Source organism: Equus asinus, chromosome 2 (genome assembly GCF_041296235.1).
Source record: "Equus asinus isolate D_3611 breed Donkey chromosome 2, EquAss-T2T_v2, whole genome shotgun sequence".
NCBI lineage: Eukaryota > Metazoa > Chordata > Mammalia > Perissodactyla > Equidae > Equus > Equus asinus.
Window position 1 is genome coordinate 20,726,554 of NC_091791.1, and position 18,009 is coordinate 20,744,562.

Genomic DNA, 18,009 nt, shown 5'->3' on the forward strand with positions numbered 1-18,009 from the left:
GTGGCAGAGTATGTAACATCTCGAGCATTCAGAAAGTTCTACTGGACAGCACTCCTTTGGATCTTCATGTGACTGGCTCCTTCTCAACCTCAGGTCCCTATGCTACTATCATCTTCCCAAAGAGGCCACCTCAGACTCAAGAACCTAAGGCAGGGCACGTGGTCACTCTCTATCCTCTTATCCTACCTTTATTGCTATCTGAAATTACCTTGTTTATTTCGTGCTTTTTTGCCTGTCCCTCACCTGGAATATGAGCTTTGTGAGAACAAAGAGCTTGTCTGCCTCTTCCATTGCTGCATACCCAATGCCTAGAGAAGGACCTGGCAGAGGCAGAGGCTGAGTAAATATTGCTGAATAAATTAAGTAGGGTCTACCCTATCACTGTGAGATCAGATGACACCAGTCACCCAAGACAGCTGCAGCTTATCTTCACATGGACCAAGATAACATGCCAGCATGGGCCCCGTCAAGAGCATCTGGGAAGACTGAGCATTGTGGGAGTGCCCAGGTACTAGCAGAGTAGCTGACCCAATTTTGTCCTGATTCTCCTCCAAGAAAATCAGTTGCCTTTTATCACCTCTGTCAGTCAGCCAACAGTGCTGTGTCCAGCTCTTACATTGTCTTCCTTCTCTGCTTTTGCAAAAGATCAAAGTACCCTCTAACATAGTGTTAGACACCCTCCACAGTATCACTTTTTCTCCTCATGCATATACAAAAGCAAGCAATAGGATGGGGTCTATCCTAAGTTTAAGGAGTTGGTATTTAATACTCTGAGTGCTTCCTGATGCTCCCTCTGGAACAAGAAGAGGAGGAGGAGGAAGAACTACTCTACTACAACTTTGTTTTACTATTTCCTTTAAAATTGGAATGGCAAGAGTAGTACACTCAGCAAAACGTGATCCCCATGGCCAAACAGCAGATGAACATAAAGATATAAAAGTTGGAAAACATACCATGTGTCATGCGTTACTGCACTTTCATAACAAGCCGAGTACTACAGTCGCCCTTGTTTGGATGAAAAAAACTCGGGAATACAATCAGAGGAGCAAGCGCGGAAAAAGAGCATGTGCAATGGAAGGAGAATAATAAACAAACAGAAAGCAAAAATAAACACAGGCAGAGTCTCTGGTGAGAATCAAACCAGGAAGGAATCCCCACAGTCAAGGAAGTTGGGGGGCTGGAAGCTCACAGCCTGATAGCTTGCCAAGAAAGAGAGGGGCAGCTTGAAGCAGTGTACCCTCTAACTCTTGCTGAGGAAACAAATCTGATTTTAAGCTGGGTCCTCCTTAAAGGCGAACTTAGCAATTGTTAGCAGAAGCTCTAACTGCTCTCTGAGTGGCATCAATCAATAAATGCACAACCTCACTTGTGTAGGAGCATTGCAGAACAGTGAGTTTTGAAAGGATTGGCACGGAAAACACATCTTTCACTCTAGCCATGTTTTATTAATCAAATTCAAATATCCATTCTGAAATGATTTCCAGGAAACTGAGTTTATTCTGATGCATAAATCATGAGTTAACTTTTGTTTCTTTGGCCAAGATTGCATGAAGCCTGGTGACAGGCAATAAGATTAGTTGCCATCTTCAGGTTTTTTCCACTTTGTCTTTTGCCGAATCTTAAACAGAGATGCACAGGCATCTCCATACCTTGACTAAAGAATGGTCCTCCTCCAGGTGGGGAGGCCACACTCACTGACGTGAGCCCAGATTTGGGAGGGATGCTCACTGAGGTGTGGGGAAGGAAGAGAACACCAGCCAAATCACACCTCAGGATTAATGGGATGACAGCCAGGTCACTCTCACAACCACTTCAGGGGTCCCTCTAAGTCTGTTTCTCTCTTGAGTGACCTTGCTTGAGTTCTCTGCATAGGACAAGATTACAACCTTTCTGAGGGCAAGGACTCCACGATACCCGGCATGATGCTTTCCACACGATAGAAGTTCATTCAATGTTTTCTGAATCAACAAATGACTTACTGGCTTTTCCTCACATTGATTATAATTTCAGAGGTTTCTGTCCAAATTTGGGATAAGAGGAACAAGGGGCCAAAAATTCATTCTTGACATTTGGGATTTAAAGTTTTAATAGCATGATCTGAGACCAACCGGGCACAATGTAATGTTGAGGGTAAGCCAAAGACAGGACTCACAAACCTGACCTGAGTGTATCCACTTATCCACGGCCAGAGTCAGGAATCCGCCTTCATTGTCACAGACACACGTCGGAGTGCTAAGGCACTAGGGCTTGAGAGAAGAGGCTGCTGACTAACACTGTCTCCACAGCAGGAGCCAAAGCCAGCTGCCCTCCCAGCTGCCTTAACTTGAGGAGGCTGGAGCCTGGCCACTCCAGGGCAGCTCAGGACCAGGCCAAGGTGGCTGAGGAAACACTTGGGGGTTATTTTCTCAAGGCAAGGATGCAGCTTATTTGCCAACCTATTGAAGTTGCCCCTTGAGGGAAGAACAAGTGGTGTCCAGCAAGATGGGCTCTCTCATTCCATAATGTTAATAAGACAATCCATCAAAAGTCTCACACCTTTGTTCCCCAAAAGTCTACAGCAGACCAGTCTTCCATGTGGTTATTCCTAATTTCTGAAAACACATAAAATTTGGGGACCTACACTCTCTTGATCTTTTTTGTACTGTAAAGCTCCAAAGGCAAATATCATAGTTGTTAAACACAAATGCATAATTTTGTACAATAAAAATGTAATGTTTTTTTCCCATAAGGGTAGATTAGGTAGTGGGTTATTTAGATCAAACCCTTTGGATGAAAACAACTTTGGATAAATTTTCTTAAAAGCACTGAGAAGCTGAAAAGATGTACATCCCTTCCAGAACAATTGTGGGAATTAGCTTGCACCCAAAGAGACTGGAGGGTTATCTGACGGCCACAGTTGCTGTTGCCTTAAAGACACTGGAGGGTGAGGGTGACAGAAGTCAAGGCGCAGAGGACATTCAATGTAAAGACTCTTACAGGGCACCTTCTCCCACATTAATCTGGGTCCCAAAGGGCTACCCTCTCATGATTAGGATGAAGCAGAACTAATCTGTCACCTCCTGTTCCCCGCCATCCCCACAGGCCCACAGGGAAGGCTCTCTAGATGTAAGCAGAGGAGGAGAAGGAAAACAAAGGGGATAAAATACTCCTGAGAAGACGTGGCCACAGACCTGCCCTCACACAGATGTGCACCCCAAGAACACATAGTATAGGCAGGCAATGAACAGTGGTTTAAAGTGGTCCCCAGCTTGTAGTGTCCCTAAAAGGTAGCCAGAAGGAGAAAAGGACACTTATTACAAGCTTCAGGGGATCTCCACAAATAATTTTAAGGATAATAACCAATAATATAGTTGAAAATAATCAGACACATAGGGAATAAGGCAATGTGAGTGAGAAGCAGTATAAACAACTGAGAACAGAAACAGACCTAGACAGGCGTCAGGTACACACTTAAGTGCATATCCGCTCACCACATGACAAAAGTAAACCACATGTTTGCGAATATCCGCAGGGAAGAAAAAACTGTAAAACGTGGCCTAGCAGATCTGGAAGAGAATCAAACAGAGCTTCTAAAAAAGAAAAAATCAGTAACAAATTAAAATTTCAATAGAAGTATTTGGCAGCAGATTAAAAACAACAGAAGAGAAAATTAGGAACCAGAGGTTAGATCAGAGGAAACTGTCCTGAATATAGCATAGAAAAGCAAAGAAGGAAGGAAAAGAAAAACTCAGAGCAGTGGATTTACGACAGAGAGGATACAGTAAAAAGGTCCAACATACATTTGAGTGGAGTCCCAGAAGAGGAGGAGAATGAGGACAGGGCTGAGATAATATTGAGGAAATAATAGCTGAGGATTTTCCAGAACTATTGAAAGACACCACCGATTCAAAAGACCCAGAGAATCCCAAGCAGAAAAAATATAAAGGAATGCACACTAGACAATCATAGCGATCAGAACCAAGAGTAAAATCTTAAAGAAAAAATACAGATGACCTCAAAACAACTGACGGTTAGGCTGAGAGATGATGTCTCAACATCACAATGGAAGGCAGAAGACAGTTGAATAATATCTTTAATATGCTGGAAGAAAATAATGACCAACCTATAATTCTATATGCTCCTACGCAAAGATGAATAATGGCCCCCAAAGGTCATAGTCCCCAGTCTTGTAAGTTTTACCTTATATGGCAAAAAAGACTTTGCAGATGTGATTAAGTTAAGAATCTCCAGATGGGTATATTATCTTGGATTATCTGGGTGGGCCTTAAATGTAATCATCAGTGTTATTATAAGAGCGAGGCAGAGGGAGGTTTGACACAGAGGAGAAGGTGATGTGAGAGAAGGATACAGATTTGGAGATGCTGTGATGCTGGCTTTGAGATGGAGGAAGAAGCCAGGACCCAAGGTACGCAAAGAACGCAGCTGTAGAAGCTGGAAAAGAAAAGGCAAGGAAACGGATTCTCCCCAGGGCCTCCGGAGGTGCCAGCAATGCTGACACCTGGACTTCAGCCCCGTGAAACGGATTTCGGGCTTCTGGCTTCCAGAACTGGACAAGAATAAATTTGTGTTGTTTTAAATCACCAAGTTTGTTACAACAACCAGAGGAAATTAATACAACTACCCAAACTCTCCTTCCACAATGAAGGTGACATTCAGGAGTTTTCAGGCATCCAGAACCTGAGAGAGTTCATTACCAGCAAAGGAAATTCTAAAGGTTGGATGGAAAGTGATCCCAGATGGAAGACTGGAAACACAAAAGGAATGAAGAGCAAAGACAGTGACAAACGCACGAATAAATCTAAATGAATGCTGACTGTGTAGAGCAACGTTCTTAAAGATATATAGAATTAAAACACAGCAATGAGGGAAGATAAGCTAGGAGGGGGGAAATGTTTTCAGAGGGTTCCCAGGACCTGGAATTACCAAACAGGAAATGAAAGTTTTGATAAACTTCAAACTTTAAGTACATTTTAATTTTTAGAATAGAAAGTGTATAACTTTCAAACTAGTAGAGGGAAACACAGGTGGTAGATTTATAGAGAAGAGCAAGGAAGTCACCACAAAAGTGTAAGTGCGGAAGGAAGCTGCGTCGGATGAGGGACTCTGAGAGCTTCCGGGAGCCAGCAGCACCCATTTATTGACCTGGTGATAGTTACACAGGTGTTCACCTTATTTGTTAAGCTCTGCATATATGCTTTAAGCATTTTTTGGTGTATATGCACTATTTTATGATAGGAAATGATTGAAAACAACAAAAAAATCACATACTTATCCCTTTCAAGTACACTCTACGTCTAGACTCTTCTATCTCAGCTCACTGTTTAGCAAATCAAAATTCTATAGATGAGTTCTCCAGAGACCATCTCACCCAGCCTTCTGTCTAACAGACAAGTAAATCTTACTACGCCCAGTTTACAGATGATGCAACTGAAGTCTAGTGAAGTTGAATGATTTATCCAAGGCCATTGCGATTTCATCCAGACAGTTAATTGAGAGTAACTTTTACTTCTGCTTTTCCAAAAAAGTAAATTCTATGTTTTACTTGCCTCTCCCCATGCAAACACTCCACGTGTCACAAACACATCTGAAAGATTTCCCAGTGTTGTACCTGTTGCACAGAGATAGCCCCAGAACTGAGTCTGTATCCACTTGCCTCCAACTATTCTGCATATTTAAGAAAAACATGCTAGTGGCCAGAAATGTGTGAGTCCCTATAAGGAACAGTACTTTTGCAAGACTCTCCCTTAATATTGACGCAAGTACGCAATCCAAATGGTGAAAGAGCAGAGATTAAAAAAACAGGACACAAAATCAAGCCTGGACTTGAGGGTGGCTTCCCAACGAGATGCTCGCCAAAACAATGCTGCTAAAACCACAAAGAGTCATGAATCATACCAAAGGGAAACAACCCATACTAGGGGGGAGCAGCCACTGTCCCAGACTAAGGACATCACACAGCCTTGGGGTGAGGTGGGGGTGCAGGCATGGACCATGGAGAAGGAGAAGCGCAAATAGCAGCAATGGCTTAAGAAATAAATCTGCACAGAGCTTTTAAGAAACCAATATCATCTTAATACAAATAAATATTTAAAGAGCAACTTTATTACTAATTTTCTATATAATCTCCTAACAGATTAAAACAACTGCCATAAACTTCAAGATTTTCAGCGCTGGTCACTGAAAGCACAGGACGTCACGTTTGCCTCTGGGCAATGCCCACTTCTTCCAGGTCCCTCTCACTCCCAACTTTTCCATGCAAATGCTGTCACTTCAATAAACTCTCTTAAATCAGAACACTCTCTTCATGGATGTCAACAAGCTAGGGGATACGGTTTGAAAGTTGCAAAGTCAAATCATAGCCAGCACTTTGGGAACCATGGGTTTCAAAAAGCATAGCTATTTTCACTCAAATTGTTCGGGTCACAGATAGCCATAGTGGATTTGTTTTAGGGCATCTTTAGAGCATATCCTACAAAATACTGTTGTGACAACAGAAAGAAGCCTCTGAAGGTCCCTCATTTCCCGAACCACCTTACAGGCAAAAACCCAGAAGATGCAAAGAGGAGATGGCTAAATGAAGAGTGGGAAAAACAGAGGAGAGAAAAAGATAACAGGCTGTGATAGAAAGAAAATTCATTTCTTCAGTATGTGCAGTGGAAAGATCAAGACGAATGGAGGGAGTGGGTGTGTCTACATCCCCAATCTGTTCCTGCTACAACTACCTCTCAGTTTAGATTCTCAGTTGAGTCTCTCAAAATTCATTCCCGAGGCGAAGAGGGGTATTAGAAGCTGCCCTGCCTTTCAACTCTGACTTTCTTGTCACCCAGCGCCCAGACCGGTTCTTTAGGGACATCATGTAAAGCTAGAAGAATCTGTCCACACACACAAATTATTTGAGTTGCCGAGATCTTAATTACACTCCCTGCTTGGACTGAGAGCAGGAGTAACTATAATTACAAACACCCAACCCCACTGGAAAACTGCACTAATTCTCCACTTTTCCTTTCAAAGCCCTCTCTCTGCAGGCGAAAAGGAAATGATCCCCTGTGTCGTTCTGGTCTCATCCTCAGCCCTATCGCACAGATGAGAAAACTCAGGTCAGACAGGTCAGCAGGTCCATGGGTGAGGCCGGATCCCGACTCCTGCTTCTAAATCACCAGGCCACAGACAACCACCTTGATCAAAACATGGTACCTCTCTAGAGACTCCTCACATCCTTCCTGCCCTAGCCCCCCATACCCAGGTGTATTTCTTGGCTCTTTTTCAGGCTATGACTGCAGCGCAATAGAGGAGACTAATTAAGCTGGTACATCAATGTCAGCAACACGCTGCTCCTACTCAGTCCTAGCTAATTAAGAATCTCTGCCACTTGGTAAGGAGCACACTTAATCACTATAGGGCGACCAGATCCACCCTGTCAAGGAAAACAGCAAGGTCTAGGGCTTAAAAGAAATCAGGCGGGACCTCTGAATCCAGAGGTCAGGAAGCAAGAATTGATCACTATGATAATCACTTCCATGCACTCATGTAGAGCTTCTGCTTACGAGAATGCTCTTCTCCATCCATTCTTCCTTCTCTGCCCCTGTAGTTGTTGTAACCTCTCCTATGGAGAGAAGAGAAAATGTGAGCTGGTAAAGGAGCAGTCTTCAGCAGGGAGTCAGTTCCATCCTCTTGTTTTCCAGAGTGGAAAGGCTCCGAGAGGGAAGGTCCTGACCCATGGACACAGCTCGTTGACGGCAGGGCCAGCGCCAGAATCAGTCTTTTGGGGCCAGGCATTTCCCCTGACACAAATGTCGCTTCCACATTGCATGCTGATCTGGCTTGGTAGATGCTCTCGGTTTCCTTTTTCAGTCAATATGCTGCCACAGCAGGCACTCTTTGTCTTTTCTTGAAAATAAATTTAAATCCAAAAATATTTATAAATATAACAAGCTCTCACGTTCCCACCATCCAGAATTAACCAATGTCAACATTTCGTTGCTTTTAACATTATGGATAAAATAATGTCTCATCCTCCCCGCTCCCTCTGTCCAGAGGCAACATCTCTGTGTATAGCGCTAGGCCATATTCTTATACATTACATCCGTAAATCATAATATGTAAACTTACTCAAATTTATCAATCTTTTCACTCCTGAGTTGTGTTTTTTGCATCTTTTCTAAGAAATTCTTTTTAACCCCTTAGGTCATAAAGATACTCTCCTGGAGGTATCTTTGAACAGCATTAAAATTTTGACATTTTCACATTTAGGGTTGGTTAAAATGTACCTCTGTATGTGCTTTGAGATAAGGATCTCATCTTTTCTGTAGAAAGCCAGTTGCCTCAGCATGAGTCACTGAAGAGCCCAACCCTTCCCAGTGGATTGTAATGCACCGCTGCCCGATGCCAAGTTCACAGGGAGCTTAGGTCTGTTGCCCTACTCTCTAGTCTGTTTTACGGATCTCCTTGTTCTTCCTTTTTCAGAAGGAGCAGACCCATTTATGCACCTTACTCTTCCAAATGAATTTTAGATTTGCTTTGTGTAGTTCTAAGGGAATTCTTGTTGGGATTTTGATTAGAATTGTCTTAAATGAGATGCTCTTATGCTAATAACTTATCCCATCTACAAACACATCACTGTCCACTTATTATACACTCTGACAACATTTTATGATTTTAGCCATTAAATTCTTATACATGTTTAATTTATTCCTAGGTACCCTACAGTTTAGTCACTATTATGAACAATATCTTTTTTCCTATAGCATTTCCTATAGGTTATTATTCTTATATAGAAATGTTATTGCTTCTTGTATGTTGATACTATAATCTGCAATTCTGCCTACCTCTGTTATTTTATATAATACTTTCAAAAATTCTTGAATTTTGAAAGTATATAATCATATAATCTTCACATAACAAGAACTTTGTCTCTTGTTTTCCATCCTTATGCTTCATTTATTTTTCTTGTCTTGTTGCATTGGCTAGGTCCTCCAGCACCATGTTGGACAGCAGTGGTGATGTCTAGTATCCTTACCTTGTTTCCGACTCTAATTGGGAATGCTACTAAGGTTTCCCCAGGATGCATGATGTTACTATGGACTAGTAGTTGCCTTTTTCATGTTCTCAGATGACATCTTCCCAACTAGTAAGCTGCTTTGAAGCAAGGAGTAAATCACATACATTTTCCCATCTACCATAGCACAGTGCTTGTCACACAGTAGATGCACAAGAAGTGTCTGCTGATGGCTTATATGCTTCTAAACTCTACCCTGTGGTGTTTATGTTGACACTTCCTGCTTCTTCGACCCTAGCAAATGTAGTAGATGCTGGAGCAACATTTGGCCAGATGGTTTTAAGACGAGTGTTCTTAAAGAGTGTGTGTGTGTGTGTGTACATACAACTTTATGGCAGCTCGTGTAGCGAGGTTGTGGGGGTTCGTGAAGAAAGCACAAGAATTCTGGTTTTTTAAAAGTGAATTCTTTCAGGGATTTGGGATTTGATTACCTTCTGGAGACTGCATATCCTCTCCCTCTTTTTTCATCCCATATGAACAAGGATTAATTGGAGAGATTAACAGGGCCCTAACTGACTTTTTTGGGTACACAAGGACCTATTCCTTTGTGCAGAGCAGAAACTCCAGAGGCAGGAGAGGGCTGCTCACACAGTTGAGCTGGAGTGATGCCACACACCTCGTGGCTTCTCAGCAAGAATGCAGTTCCTGGGAATGCAGCCAGCATAGTCCCCCTGAGGCTGTACACACAAAACCACCAGGAACTCCATTCAGTCCTGATGAGAAAATGCCTGTGGTGAGGGAGAGAGAAACAGAACCGCAGCCCATGCTCCCTTCTTATGCTCAAGCTTCTCCCCAGCTCTTAGCTCATTTGTCTGAGGTAAGTGGAAGAAAATCAACGTCAAGAAATGAGATGACTGTTGCCCCCGCCCCAAACTCTCCTTAGCCTTGTCCAAGGAAACGGCTGGAAAGAGGGAAAACTGGAGTAATGCTGCACATCCGGGGTAAAATCAGAATGACGGAACACAGTGACCCACTCTTCAGCAGCAATGAGTGCAAAGGCCAAGTGGCAGGTGGTGGAGAGAAGACCATGCTCTTGAATTAGGGGGCCTGGGTTCAAGTCTCAGCCCCACCACTTACTTGTCATATCATCATAGGCAACCTTGCAATCTCTAAGTACCTCATCTGTAAAATGGGGACAGACACTATGGTCCCAACACTACTGCAGCATGGGTCAGGGATAAGGGACCATCTGCTTAGTCCCTAAAAAATCCAAAGCCCCTGAAGGAAGTTTGCACTAAGGCTAGAGACTGAAAATCCCTGAATGGTTGGCTTGAGGGACCTAGAGCAAGCTAAGAAGACAGGGGAGGAGCCATTAGCTTCCTGGGTTCCGCCAGGAGGACCCATAAAGCCTCCCCTTATGGTGTCATTTAAACTCCTTTATTACTTAGCAACCTGTCCAACACACAGCCAGCCGGACGCAGGACAGAGCAGAAAGGAGAAAGTCTGAACGGGACGGCTGGGCTGGCCTCCCATCTTCACCTTCTTGTCTCCCTCAGTGCCCTAGCCACCCACAGGCCGAATCCTTTCGAGTCAGACTCCACGAGGAACAGCAAGTCCCTCTACTCCTCGCTATTCCCGGGGCCGGGGCCCTGGGTAGCATTCTTGCCTGGTTATTCTAACGCCCACCCCCACCACTCCCAGCCCTGGATGAGGCTCCATATTCCCACCAAGCCGGCTTCCTAAAAAGCAGCATGGAGCACTTCACTCCTCTGCTCAAAACCTTCAATGGCTCCTACTGGTCACTGAGAGAGTCCAGACTTCTCAGAAAGACATTCAGCACTGAGCTGGGTTCTTCACATGCCTCGTCTCCCAATAGGCCTTAGTGTTAGCCAACCCCGATGACTCACATTTACCAAAACACAGCACACACCTTGTCGCCCCTGAACTTGAGGTCATGCTGGTGCTCTTTCCTGTATCACTAAGGTTACCACCTTGTATCAGAATGAACCAGATCCGCGCCTCTCTTCTCCAGCAGACAAGCACCCTTAAGAGCATGGACTATGTTTTAGTAATTTTTCAGAAAGTAAAACTGAGGCTAAACAACAGGGATGACCCTTGAAAACACTGTGCAGAGTGAAAGAAGCCAGACACAAAAGGCCACATATTGTATGATTCCATTTATAGGGAATATCTACAACAGGCAAATCCAGAGGGACAGAAACAGATCAGTGGTTACCAGGGGCTGGGGGAGGAGGGAGCGACTGTTAATGGGTGCAAAGACTCCTTTGTGGGCAGTGAAAAAGTTCTGGTACTGGACAGTGGTGATGGTTGCACACCATTATGAACATACTTAATGACACTGAATTGTATACCTTAAAATGGTATAAGTTATGTTATCGGTATTTTACTGCAAGAAGAGGAAGAAAAACCGAGGCTGAGAAGATATAAGTAATTATTCTAGGGGCACACAGCTGTCTTATGTGACTATAACAGTTGATTACAGTCATGTGTCGCTTAACAATGGGGAGACACTCTGAGAAATGTGTTGTTCAGCGATTTCATCATTGTGTGAACACCACAGAGTGAGCTTACACAAACCTACTACACGCCTAAGCTACATGGGACCACCATCCTATATGCATCCGTTATTGACTGAAACATCCTTATATGGCACATAACTGTATAAGAGTTTTTCACTGCAATTTTAAGAGTCAACAGAGAGCTATCCCCCTACATCTCGACATACAGCCCAAGTCCAGTTCATTGTCCCTTCACCTCCTCTGAGTGGTCCAGGCCTCAGTAGCCCTCATTTCCAGGAACGCCCATGGTACACGGCCTGGCACAAAAGCATCAGTGCCCTGCGTTATTCTCTGGCGGCTTCACGCATGCTGGGCCTGGTCTCCACAGCTGGACTGTGTGCTCTTTGAGGGCAGTTCCTGTGTCCGAGTCTTCCCACGGGCTTAGCAACTTCACTGGTGTGCTGGAAACTGAAAAGCAGGCTGGATGCCATTTCTATTTTTCACAGTTTTAACCTGCAGTTTAGCTGAAAAGTTCCCACGTTCTTTTGGTCAGCAAAACATAACAGAGTCTCCTTTTGCCCTTGATTCAATCTCAGGAAATGCCTGTTGACCACAGAACTACTAAACTGATTGCTACCTATTGTTTTCTCATTGATGGGAAAAAAGTGAACACCACTTTCTCCACTTATTCACAAGAAACTTTCATTTCTCTACTTCAAACACTGTGTGAATATTACAGGGTGCATCTTAATAGAGCAAGCCAATAAATCAAAACATGTGAAATAATGGCTTAGAGTTTAAACATGTAAACTTGAAAACAAGTTTTATTACTTATTACTTAGGAATTAGCAAGGGAAACCTAGTTTTAAAGTCCTGGCCTGCATGCTAGCCTTGGGTCCATCACTTATTTACGGCTTCCAGCGAGTCCCTCAACCCATCAGGGTTAGCTTTGCTATCCACAAAATGGGAATAAAACTGCTTTCCCATGAGCCTGGGAGGAGGGATGGAAGACACCAAACAGCAAAGCACTTAGCAAAGGGCAGCACCCTCAATGGAGGAGGCGCCTGGAATAGAGCACCTCTGAGTCCAGAGAGGAAGGAGGGAGGTGAAGGCACCTCCAGGTCCTCTGCTCCGGTTCCTCTGCACAGCTGATCAGCTGCTCTCGCAGATGCTCTGAGTCTGCGTGGGCTTTCAGAAGTGGTCAGTGGATCTAAACAGGGAGGAGAGGATGCTATTCTGGTAGAACAACCCAAAACACTTTTTTTCAACCCTCCTCTCAAACAATAATGCACATACCAATAATACACAGCCAGGTGGGAGTTATTTATAGAGAGGAAGGTTTTTTTTTTTACTTTCTATTCTGAAATAATTATAGACTCACAAGAAGTTGCAAAAATAGTACAGAGAAGTCTATGTTCCTATTACTCAGCTTCCCCCAATGGTAACATCTTATATAACTATGTTATGTTCTCAAAACCAGGACCTGACACTGGACAATACAATAAACTAGACTACAGATCTTAATCAGATGTCATCAGTTTTTGCACACGCTGTCATTTTCACGTTTACAGACAACTATAATGGTGCAGGGGTAGAGAAAGCACTGGTAGAGAATTATTTACAGCACTGTAGTGAAGTCAATACAATGTAATTTTTTTTTTTTTTTTTTGGAGGAAGATTAGCCCTCAGCTAACTACTGCCAGTCCTCCTCTTTTTGCTGAGGAAGCCTGGCTCTGAGCTAACATCCGTGCCCATCTTCCTCTAGTTTATACGTGGGACGCCTACCACAGCATGGCTGTCAAGCAGTGCCATGTCCGCACCCGGGATCCGAACCAGCGAACCCCGGGCCGCCGAGAAGCGGAACGTGCGAACTTAACCGCTGCGCCACCGGGCCGGCCCCAATACAATGTAATTTTGATAGGCAGTTCAGGAGTTTGCAAACATTACTTTACTACAAACAGTATTTCTTTGTGATTGTGTCCATGGTGGTGGGATGATGTTTGCAGCATCTTACTGCAGTCTCCCACTCCAGGAGGTGAAGAGACTTCATTGATCCTTGTTCCCACAACAGTTCTCCAAGAATAAGGAGGAAAGTGTTGTTTCCTTTTCCAGAGGAGCAGCCTATGCCCATTACAGTCTTCATCCCAGACCCCCTCTGTAGTCAGCACTGCCCAGCGCTGATCCACCAAAGCAACATCGCAGGATTCCCTCAGCTCTAAGAGCATCTCCAGGTGGAACTTGGCGCTGGCCTCGACATGCTCCAGGTCCATTGAGCAATGCCGCCATCTGGTGGTCAGACAAAGAACTAAGAAAATCAGTGATAAGTAGCTCTACAAGGACCTTGAGTTACCTCTCAAGCCTACCCCAGGAGGCTCTACTTAAGGTACACCTGTACTGAATATTCTAACAAAGAATGTTTTGTAATGAGGATAACTCTTGTGCAATAGATTAAATACGGCTACAAACTCTTTGAAGCCCCTCCCACGGAGAGGTGGAGTCTATTTCCCCATCTCTTGAATCTGGGCTGGGCTGGTGACTTGCTTTGGAACAGAATGCGCAGGAAGTGAGGCTGCACAACTTCCAAGGCTCTGTGTCAAGAGGCCTCAGAGCTCCCCACCTCGCCCTCTTGGAACACTGCCGCCTTTTGAACGAGCCTGGGCCAGCCTCCTTGAGGATGGGACTCTACATGAAGAGAGAGGACCAGCAGTCTCAGCCATTTCTTCTGAGGCCCCAGACAAGGGAGTGAGGCCATCTAAGACTAGGCAGTTGCAGCCCAACCACGACCAGCTGCAGTGATGACTGAGGCCAGGCAGACTGGCCAACGCAAGTACTAACCCACAGAAACATGAGAAACAGTAAATTGTTGCTTTAAGCCACTGAATTCTGGGATGGCTTGTAACACAGCAGTAAATAACTGAGACATATCCGCAAATTTATGTTTTAAAAATCTGTATTCTGGATTATAAGCTTGTTAAAAAATAAAATTCAACCGAATAAATTGGAAGATCTAATTGGGTTTATTCAGCAAGTCATCCAATCAGCAAGTAGAGAGATACTCCAAGGACATGTACAAAATGTAAGGTTTTTATAGGCAGCAGGGTGGGGCAAGGAATTTATTAGCAAAAGAAAAGAAAGGACTGTTTCAGGCCAGGACATCTTCTTTTGAGGGAAGGGAATAGCAGGGGTCTTCTGTAGATAATCTCACTAGTGTTAGTCAGGAAATTCTAGACTGGTCGATTGAGATTACCTTCCTGCTGATGGTTCAATTTGTAATTAGTCTTGGTTTGCTGTCATAGGGACAGATGACTCCATTTGGGGCCTGTTATTTCTCTTTTAACAAACTGAAAGTTTATTATTACTATTTTAAATTGGGTAGAGGGGCAGCATACATCAGTATTTCCACATGGTGAATCTTGACTGTTGCACAAATTTTGAATGTTGCATACTCTGATTTTCTTATGCATTTTCAGACCCTGCCACATGTTATCCTTCATTCATTCATCAAACATTAATTGAGCGTGTCACAGTGATAGCTACTGGGGAGGTGCTAAGGACTCGGCGTTGAATTAGATATGATGCCTGCCCTTGAGAAAGTCACAGCTATGGCAGAAGACACGTGTGCAAATACATCATAGCAAGAGAGTGGTATGTGTTAGGTAGAAGAGGAGTGACGGCCTGTGTATTGGGGAGGGGCACTATATTAGTCAGGACCCAATCAGGAAAAGAGAAACTGATACCGGCTCAACACAAGGTGGACAAGAGGGAAGCCATATTGTAAGAAAGAAACCATACTGTAACTTTGAATGACCTCTGACTAACTAACCCTGCTGGATATGCACCCTCCAGTTCTGTAGATTTTACGACCCCTGCTTGTGCATTTACCTCCCAGCTGTGATAAGATGATAACTTTGTTCTTCTGAGTTCCTTAGGAACGTGATGACCCCAAAACAGAGAGTCTATCTGGTGTGGCCACTCCCAGTTTGTAACACCAGAGGGTCAACATTCCTAACCCCCTCCCCATGTAACCCACTGGCCTATAAAACTGCTTCAAGATTCTGTGCCCCCCTCAAGAAGGCTCTTTCAGACATTAGTCGGCCATCTTCCCCCTTGCTAGCAAGCTGTAATAAAATGCCATTTCTCTGCCACCATCTTGCCACTTGACAACTGGCTTTTGTCTCACGGTGAGCAGATCGTGCCCTTTGTACAATGACAAAATCACTCCAAGTATTTAGAACAAAGAGAATTTAATCCAGGAAATTTGTTATACAGGTGAGAAGGCAAACAAACGATGGTGGGGACAGGAGGGGGGTGGGTAGAGCCCTGGAAGATAGTCAGCTACTTCCAAAGACACCACCAGCCACAGAGGAGGAGAGGCAGAAATGCCCAGGCATCTCTCTTTCTCCCCTCCAATCTCCCACCGAGGCCTTGCACTGCTCAGAGCCAGAAGGAGCCCAGGAGATGCAGCCTGCAGGGATCAGCACCCTGGGATGTGAAGCGCAGCAAGGAAAGAATGACAGCAAACAGGTTAGCATTTGCCAAGGGGTGTTGTGGGCTAGAAAGGTTTTACAGCTGAGGAGACGAATGGATTATTTCACGCCACCTGTACATTTCTCCACCATAGCCCCCTTCCCCCTGCCCCCCCTGAACCCCCCACCAGTATCAGGGTCTCTGCCAATCTTTCTTCCTGGTGCAATTCTAGCTCTGCCATGAAAGATGGTCAAAGGCCATCATGGCAGAGATGACATGATTCCTTTTGTACACATATGGGCCCTTCTTAAAGGAGAGGCTCAATGAACACTTGAATGAGGAGCATTAAATTACGCGGACAGAGGACGGGGCACTTGGCTGTGAGTCAAGATCTCAGCCAGAGGCGAAACCTTAGGGATCACTGGCCTCCCCCTGAATAGTGCGGGGGCTGGGCTACGGGGGCCAAGGGCTCTTCCAGGTCTCACATTGTTAGATAAGCCTGGAAGAGAACCCCAAGCCCCTCCTCAGCCCCCCTGAGACCTGGGAGACACTGTGGCTGGATGGTGGCTATGAGGACTTTGGACTCAAATCCTAGCTCTGCTTCCTGCAATCCATGACCTGAAGGAAGCTGTTCTCTCTCATGGCCTGTGTCTCCTTGTCAGCAAGATAGGGTAATAATTCCTAATTTACAGGGTGTGGTGAGGGTGAAGTTCATCCCGTGAGCACCTGTCGGATGATCTACGGCAGTGGCTTTCAGAACAGGGTTCCTGGACCAGGAGCAACAGCATCACCTGGGAACTTGTTAGAACTGAAATTTCTGGGGGGCTCCACCCCAGACTTGCTGAGTCAGAAACCCTGGGGGGAGCCCAGCAGTCTGTGTTTGAATGAGCCCTCCAGGGATTCTGATGTCTGCTAAAGTTTGAGAACCAACGATCTAGCTAGAACATAATGGACCCTCAATAAACAGTAGCTGTCATTGCTATTTTTACAGCTTTAAGGAAAGAGTTTGGCAAAGGAAAATGTTCACATATCACCAACTGCTAGGGCCATTTGGGATGAGCTGGAGTTTGAGGACACCCAAGACTTTGAGTTCCAACACTAACAGTAAGTGGTTTGGGGATTCTCCCGGCCACTCCACAGAGGGCTGAGACTGACCACGCTACCTTAGAGCTGACTCCCTCGCAGGCCTGTCCAGGGCCGTTCCTGATCTTACCTTACCTGCTCAAGATAAGATGTTCCTCTGCATCCCAGAGGAGTCTGGGAATATCTCAAACGGGGTGAGGGGGAAAAGGGACAGAGAGACTTTCCGAGAGAGGGAGAAGGTGCAAAAGAAAGAAAGAAAGATTCATCCCTAAAAAGTTGAAGTGAACAGCTGAGTAAAGAAAAATCTGCCCAGAAATTTGGGGGGTAAGAATGTTCAGAAAAGAGGAAGGAGAAAAGGAGAGCAGGATGCCTGGGAGATTCCTGATACCACAAATACACCAAAGGGTGATGTGCTGGCTCCGGAGACGCAGGAAGAAGCAGAAACAACACAGAAGGAGTTGAAGTAAATAATATTCCATTCCTTTTTTCCCCCTTTCTTGCTGATTCTATAGAAGCAGAGTCTTAATCTTCTACGGGAGCATTGTGATATTTGTTCTGTAGCGGAAAGAGCCCCTGACTCCACCGACTAGATGGGTCAGCTGCCACTAGATGGGGGTATTTTGCTGATTTGGGTGGGAGACACTTAGAAAAACCTATTTTGAGATGTTCTGCAGTCACCATTTGGGCTCCATTTGGGCTTGCCCAGGAGAAACCAGGAGGAGAAGGCAGGTTTGTACTCAAGCAAACGGCTGACAACCGACCCAAACAACGACAAGGAGAGAGAGTGTATAAGAAGGATGCTGGAACAATCAGGGCGGGAGCACCGGAGCTGCGGGGAAGAGGCAAGGTGGAGGCCACAGTTCAGTGTCCTGGCCATCGGCTTCTGTGGTCCACACGCGGGCCACTGTGTTTCACCACGAGACAAGCAGAGGACCAGGATGGCAT

The 18,009-nt window shown here is 44.8% G+C and overlaps 1 protein-coding gene across 3 annotated transcripts in view; it reads right to left on the reverse strand.

Moving 5' to 3' along the window:
• The window catches only part of RBM20 (RNA binding motif protein 20), a 189,713-nt gene that overhangs the window by 75,608 nt on the left and 96,096 nt on the right, over window positions 1-18,009 (reverse strand). The window lies entirely within an intron of this gene.